The 6,498-nt window shown below is 40.7% G+C and overlaps 1 pseudogene; it reads left to right on the top strand.

Annotated features, from left to right (window-relative positions):
* Window positions 1-5,161: 5,161 nt before the first annotated feature.
* LOC114621027 lies at window positions 5,162-6,116 on the top strand (annotated as a pseudogene).
* Window positions 6,117-6,498: the final 382 nt, after the last annotated feature.

Below are 6,498 nucleotides of genomic sequence, written 5' to 3'. Positions count from 1 at the left end.
TGGCTCCACTAGTAAATGCAATAGATACATACGGTGGGAGAAGACATGGAGAATAATCAAATATTAATGCAAGGTGATGAAAAGATTTATGGTTGAAACGTTAAGCAGAAACAAAAAGAGAGACAGGGGCTGAGGAGCAGCATTTTAGATACGCAGTTACTGAAACCCTTTCTTAAAGAAAGAAATGGTCAGATAAATAGTCACCCAAAGGCAACCGGAGCATAGTTGGAATATTCCAGATGTGCTAGGGAGACAGGATGATCATAACCATATGTGGGTAGGACAAAAATGGGATGGAGAGTCAACGGAAGATCGTCACCCCGGAGTGAAAGAGACTGTAGTGGAGGTTAGAATTTATTTCCTTGAAACTGGTTGCTATGAGAACCTTTAGAGTAGACAGTGACACAATGAATATTTTAGATGGAGTCCCTTGGATCGTGTAAGGAGAAGGCACTGTAGGGGAAAGGTGGAAGTAGGTGGACTTATGAGTGTAACGAAACAAATGCTAGACGGTAATTTGGGGTGGAGTGACCTCATAATGATGCTGCGCCATTCTCGGCAAGGCAGGCTTTGGAAAACAGCATACAAGACTTGACCAATTGATTCACAAAGGGGAAGTAGATGGAAAGAGGAACTAATAATAAATACTAATAAATACTAATCTGAGGGTCGCGAGCCATGGCGGTGCTGATGTGGTTGCAGAAGAGCCACTGGGAGTTTAAGATGCTGGGGTCACGTAGTGTACGGAAAGGTCTGGGGCGGAGCCAAAGGGAACACTTGACATTATAGATGATGTTTAAAGTAACAGGCTTGAATTTACCAGCGAGAGACTACACACGTGGTTAAATTGGTTAAATCGATGCAGTCTGAGGAACTCATCCAGTATCCTAAGGAGGCATTTTTAACATTACAATCTAAAGCTGTGGGAGGAGCCGCTAGGGAGGACCCGCAGGAGCAGGAACAGTCAGTGTGTCAGGAGGTGAGAACCTGTCCCTAAGAGGAGCTGTGGTGTGTCAGACTGAGTGAGTGCTATGATCAGCGGTGTGGAGGACACGAGACACTTTGAAAAACCGCTGAAGAAACACCAGTGTTGCAGAAGTGTGGAGAATAGAATCAGCTCTTACTAAAGTGGGCTGTGTAAGGAAGCAGTAAAAATGGGGGTGGGTTTTAGAGCAAGGTTTAGGGAAAGATGAGCTTAAGTGACTTGTGGTTATTCAAATAGTACATATGCCTGGCAGAGACAGGACTTGAAACCTAGCTACATTATTTGCCGTTATTCCAGGTGCTTCATTTGCATATCTGAAAATAAATTTATGTTTTATGCACACAATTACGATTAAAATTCACTGTGAAAAACTTGCCCAAAGGTCTGACAGTGCATCTGTCTCTTTTCCAACCACCTCTCTTGGGGTCTTCGCGTCTAAATATTACATACACTTCCATCTTGTTACAGGTAGTTACTTCATTTGGCTTTGAAGATGCAACCTATGAAATTTTTTAGTCATAAGATTACGATGGACATTGTTACCTGCCTTGCCCAGCAGACATCTTTCATTTGTTCTCTTAGCCAAAATTTGTATTTTAAAGTAGAATGGCAAGCTGTTTACTGGACAGCAACGAAAACGCCCTTCCCCTATGTCGGGCATTATGTTTGTGGTGGTGGCCATCTTGTGATCGGAAAGATAAAAATCAATAGGCTGAGGAAGGCAGAGAATGCTGGGAGCCCTGGTGCTTGGTGGTATTGGTGATCTCCAGCCAAAGCTTGCAAACCTTCACTACCAGTCTTCTTATTGTATGGAAGCTAATTAAATGTCATCAATTAAGTCAGATTAACATGGATGTACTAGTACTGGAAACTGAAAGCATTAATACTTATTTTTATATTAATTGGTGACTAGAACTTGGGGTTTCTCTTACTCCCATTACGGTAGAAGGCTTTAATGTTATTAATAAACGCACCATTATTAACAGTAGCTTATTGTTATACACCCAGTACTTATGCTTAAGCACTACCCTTTGAACCTGAGCTGTGTCGTTTCATTTATTCATATAACATTAAGGTATTACTGTGTTTTCCCTTTTTTTCTATTGAGTTTGCGCCCTGGAAGCGGATGTTCAGAGAGATTAATAACCTCCCCAAGGTTTCGCAAGTAGTTATTAGCAGAGTTGGAATCGGAACCTATGATCTGCCTCCAAAGCACTCGGCCAAGTCTCCCCAGGGCTCTCAGGAAGGTCTGACTTGCCTGTTCCGTTGGCTTTCCCTTGAGCAGTTTCCTGTTGTGCCTTCACGCTGAACAAGTCCTAAGGGTAGATATTCTGTCTTGATTTATTTTTATTTTATGGATATGTGTGTGTGCCCAAGTATATGTGTAAGTGCACCGAAAGAGGCAATTCTCTGTAGCCAGAGTTACAGGTAATTTACAGCCAGCCAATGTGGGTGTTACAAACAGAATCCTTGTTCTTTGGAAGAACAGCAAATGCTCTTAAATGCTGAGCCATCTCTCCAGTCAAACAAAACTCGGGTCTCCAGGAAAGAAGAGGTTACTGAGATCATCAAGTTCTTCCTTCTCTTGAGGGTTATAATCCAATCTTGGAACCTGTCTTCACCTGTTTTCTGAAATGATCAGATTTGATTAATCTTCCTTTCTCTTAGTGATTATTGTTTTTTCCCTGATTTTTGTAAAATGTCTGTGTCTTCCTGCATATAGAACATTTATGTGCAACAGAAAAAGTATAATACCTACATATAGCCACAGGAAGTAATCTAACACTTCATGTGTCTGACTGCCAAATAGGCTACATCAATGAGCTTGCTAGAGTCCATAAAAATATTTGCTACTCTAAAAATAAAACTCTGACCTGTACATGTATTAAGTATTTCTGTCTGATGATTTTGTGAACATTTATTGATGTCTCTAAACCACATTTTATAACGGCTCCAACAGGGTAAGTAATTTGTCCAAGCTTATTTAGTTAGTAAACAGACGTATCATTTTAACATAAACTCTTAGTCCTCTCCTCCCTCAGAGTTATCTTCGGTTGTAACATAGATGGATTATATGACCTTTTATGTCTTTTAATGTCACCCACATTTTGTTAGCACTTAGGTTAACAACTGTCTCAAAATAGCTACTCATGAAATAATGAGAAAATAATTAAATGCTGAATTTATACATATAATGTTACTAATGGCTTTTTAAAAGTAAAATATGGTAAAAAGAAAATTGATGCCAAGCAAAAGTCCCACAAAAGCAGGCTGGTTTGTTAACCTCTAGAGGTAGTATCTCCTGCCCTCATTTTATACCATGCTAAAGTCATCAGCCACTGTGCCTGCTAAGCCTTGAGAATTATTCGGCACTGAGGACTTTGGGCAATGACAATGAATCAACTTCTGCTGACTAGGATATCAACTGTATTTGTCCTTCTGGATCTTAATGACAACACAAGAGTTTGGCCTGTTCTAAATCAGATTTGTCTCTGCCAGAAGCTATTCTGAAATGTCAGAGGGAGGAGACCATGGATATTAGGAACAATTATCTCACACCATCACAGTTACTAACAGGTTCTAAGAGTGAAAATTTATCAGTCTAAGTGTCTGTCTTGGTGGCTTGGGTGGAGAGAAATGATGCACGTGTTACCCTTTAGGAGGAAAATTCCCCAGAAATCACACGTCACAGCACATAGACTAAAATGTTCCAGCCCGTAGAAAAGTGGTACCTTTTTGACTCCAGTAAATTACGCCTGTGTATGAACCTTTCTGCTCAGGGAAGCATCTCACTTGAATTTGTGTTTCACAGTGATTCTTTATGGCATATTATCTAGTAATCTGGTCCCATACCTATTCCCTATTCCAGGCAACCCCAGGCTCAGGGTGGCTGCCAGGCTAAAACTCCCTTCTAAAGAAACATGCACATTTCCTGATGAGGGAAACATTCTTGTATCTTCCTTAATCACATGCTGTCTCCTTGGTGCTCCTTTACCACAGGTGATAGAATTGGATGCAGAAATTGATGCAATGAAAGTATAGTTTTCTTGAGACCAAGTAGATCCAATTAAGTCAGAAAGTTCAGATGAGCAGTGTAGAGAAACCTAAAGATGTTCAAAGTAAAGGAAGATGCTGAAACTGCAAAGAAACTTTGGAGTAGAGATTCTCATGAGGAATTGAGCCTGGTAAGAATATAGTAGTTTCTTTTAGTTGTATGCCCGCATGGAAAATAAATATGTCAAGATATTCATGTTTACAATTGATCCAATGACCTAAAAAATAATGTCTTCCTATTAATATGCTAAGGTGTTTATGTAAAACTAACATACATTTTATAATACTTTTTTAATGAATTACTTATAATTCCTACTTTTAAAATTAAAATATACATTCCTTTATGAATTCAATGTTTGGGTCTTTTTACTCTTCCAACAAATATTTGCAAGTTGATTTCTATTCCCAAGAAATGTCATCATCTGTTCATTAATTCTGAGAACTTCCCTTGTTCCCAGGGTGCCTGCCCTGCATGCTAGTTAAGCCAAGTGTTTAAATTGGCCAGCAATGAATGACAATGGATCACCAGTACTTTAGGAAGGGCAATGGGAACAGGAGAGACTCCTCCCCTGGTGTGGGAAGAAAAGGAGTGGGTCATTGATTACATCTGGGTTGACAATCTAGTCAATGGGATTTGCCATTTTCTGAGTAAATACATCAATAAAGAGCAGCATACAGGTGACTGAGAGCCAGCATTTGCATTAGCAGTCTGACTGGGTAGTAATTAGCTGTGACTCTAGACCATTGCAAAATAGAATGGAAAGATGGTGGGTCTCTTACCTGAGAAGATACATGAATTAGTTCAGGCAACTCAGGAAATAGTAGGGATACAACTCACAATCCCAGACAATCTGATGCTTTTTCAGTCAGCGACAACAATATTATTTTTATTCTGGCAACTAATTTTCAAGGTGTTCTAAATTTTAGTTGGATACTTTTAAAATTGAGTTACCTTGGTGAAGAGATTGAGAGAGAACAGTCCTCTAGTTCTTTGCTGCGGTAGCTTTGGCATCTCAGCGTAGACCCACAGTAGGAGAGGCATCTCTTCTCTCCTTCTTCTTCTTTTGAGATTTTTTTTCTGCCTTTTGATTTTCAGCTACATTTTCAGCTTTGTAAGAAACCTTAAACTCAAAGGAGATGGCTACCAATGTTACCAACAAGAAAGATCCTCGATCCATGAATTCTCATGTATTCATTGAGAATCTCAACATTCTGGTGGTCAAGAAGTCTGATGTGGAAGCCATTTCTTCAAAGTATGAGAAAATTGTGGATCGCTTTGTGCATATGATCAGTATGCTAATGAAAGAAACACCCGAGTTGCTGTAGCAGCAGAATGACTGCTGGCCAGGTTTTAGATGTTAACCTGGTTGTAGAGCCAGAAGTCAACGAGGGAAAGCAGGTGTGAAAATGACCTGTAGCAGTGATGTTATGGTTCCTCAGTTGGACTTGGTGTGTGACTTTCAACGGGATTATTATGACAGGATGTACTGTTACCCAGCGAATCTTCCTCCTCTTCCTCTTTTTCTTTCTTTTCCTCTTCCTCCTCCTCCTCCTTCCCCTCCTCCTATTGCTTGAACTGTGGTACCTTGCAAATGCCAGCAGGTATAGAGGAACACCTAACAAAAGGGCAAAAGTAGATTCAATTTGAAGAGTGTACAATGGGGATCTTCTTCCAAGTCTGGAAAGATGACAGGTGATGACCTTCAGGCCATTAAGAAGGAGCTGACTCAGATAAAACACAAAGTGGATTTTCTGCTGGAAAGCCTGGGGGGAAAAATTGAAAAGGAACAAAGCAAACAAGCAGAGACAAAGAATGAAAAGTCTGGAGAAGAGCAGAGCAGCGCCTCTGTGAAGAAAGATGAGACTGATGCGAAGCTGGAGTCTGAGGCAGATGCAGATGGCTGCTGAGGGGAGGGTGACCTGCTGGATGATGACCATAATGAAGATCAGAGGTGGGGCGGGGAGTGACCAGCTGGAGTTGATCAAGGATGATGAAAAAAAAGAGGCTGAGGAAGTTGATGACAGAGACAGCACCAATGGGGAGTCTGACACTCAAGCACGTTGTGGGTGGACTTAGAAGTCTTACCCCATTGTTTATTACCTAGGAGCTTCGGAGAGATCGAAGTACCACCAGATCCTCTCCCCTAGGATCTGCCGCACTGCTCACTGCTCTCCCTCCTTATGCGTTCTGCCTGTGTTAATTCATGATCACCCTATGCCTAGCTCAGTTTCACTTCCTTTGAAGCTCCTTGGTAGCTTCACTAAGTCTTACCCTGTAAATTTTGCTTTTGATACCTCTTTGACTGAACAATAAAAAGATGTGTTTTATAATTGAGTTATCTTGTTACCACACTTAGGGATGTGGGAACTCTTTTTTTTTTTCTATTAAAGGTAGTTTGTCTGCCAAGAGCCAATATTATCTATCCTCCCATCCACAGGCACATATACCCCCTGTATTC

Source organism: Grammomys surdaster, unplaced genomic scaffold (assembly GCF_004785775.1).
Source record: "Grammomys surdaster isolate TR1022 unplaced genomic scaffold, NIH_TR_1.0 171, whole genome shotgun sequence".
NCBI lineage: Eukaryota > Metazoa > Chordata > Mammalia > Rodentia > Muridae > Grammomys > Grammomys surdaster.
The sequence above is the reverse complement of the archived record's forward strand: the minus strand, read 5'-3'. Positions and strand labels throughout refer to the sequence as shown.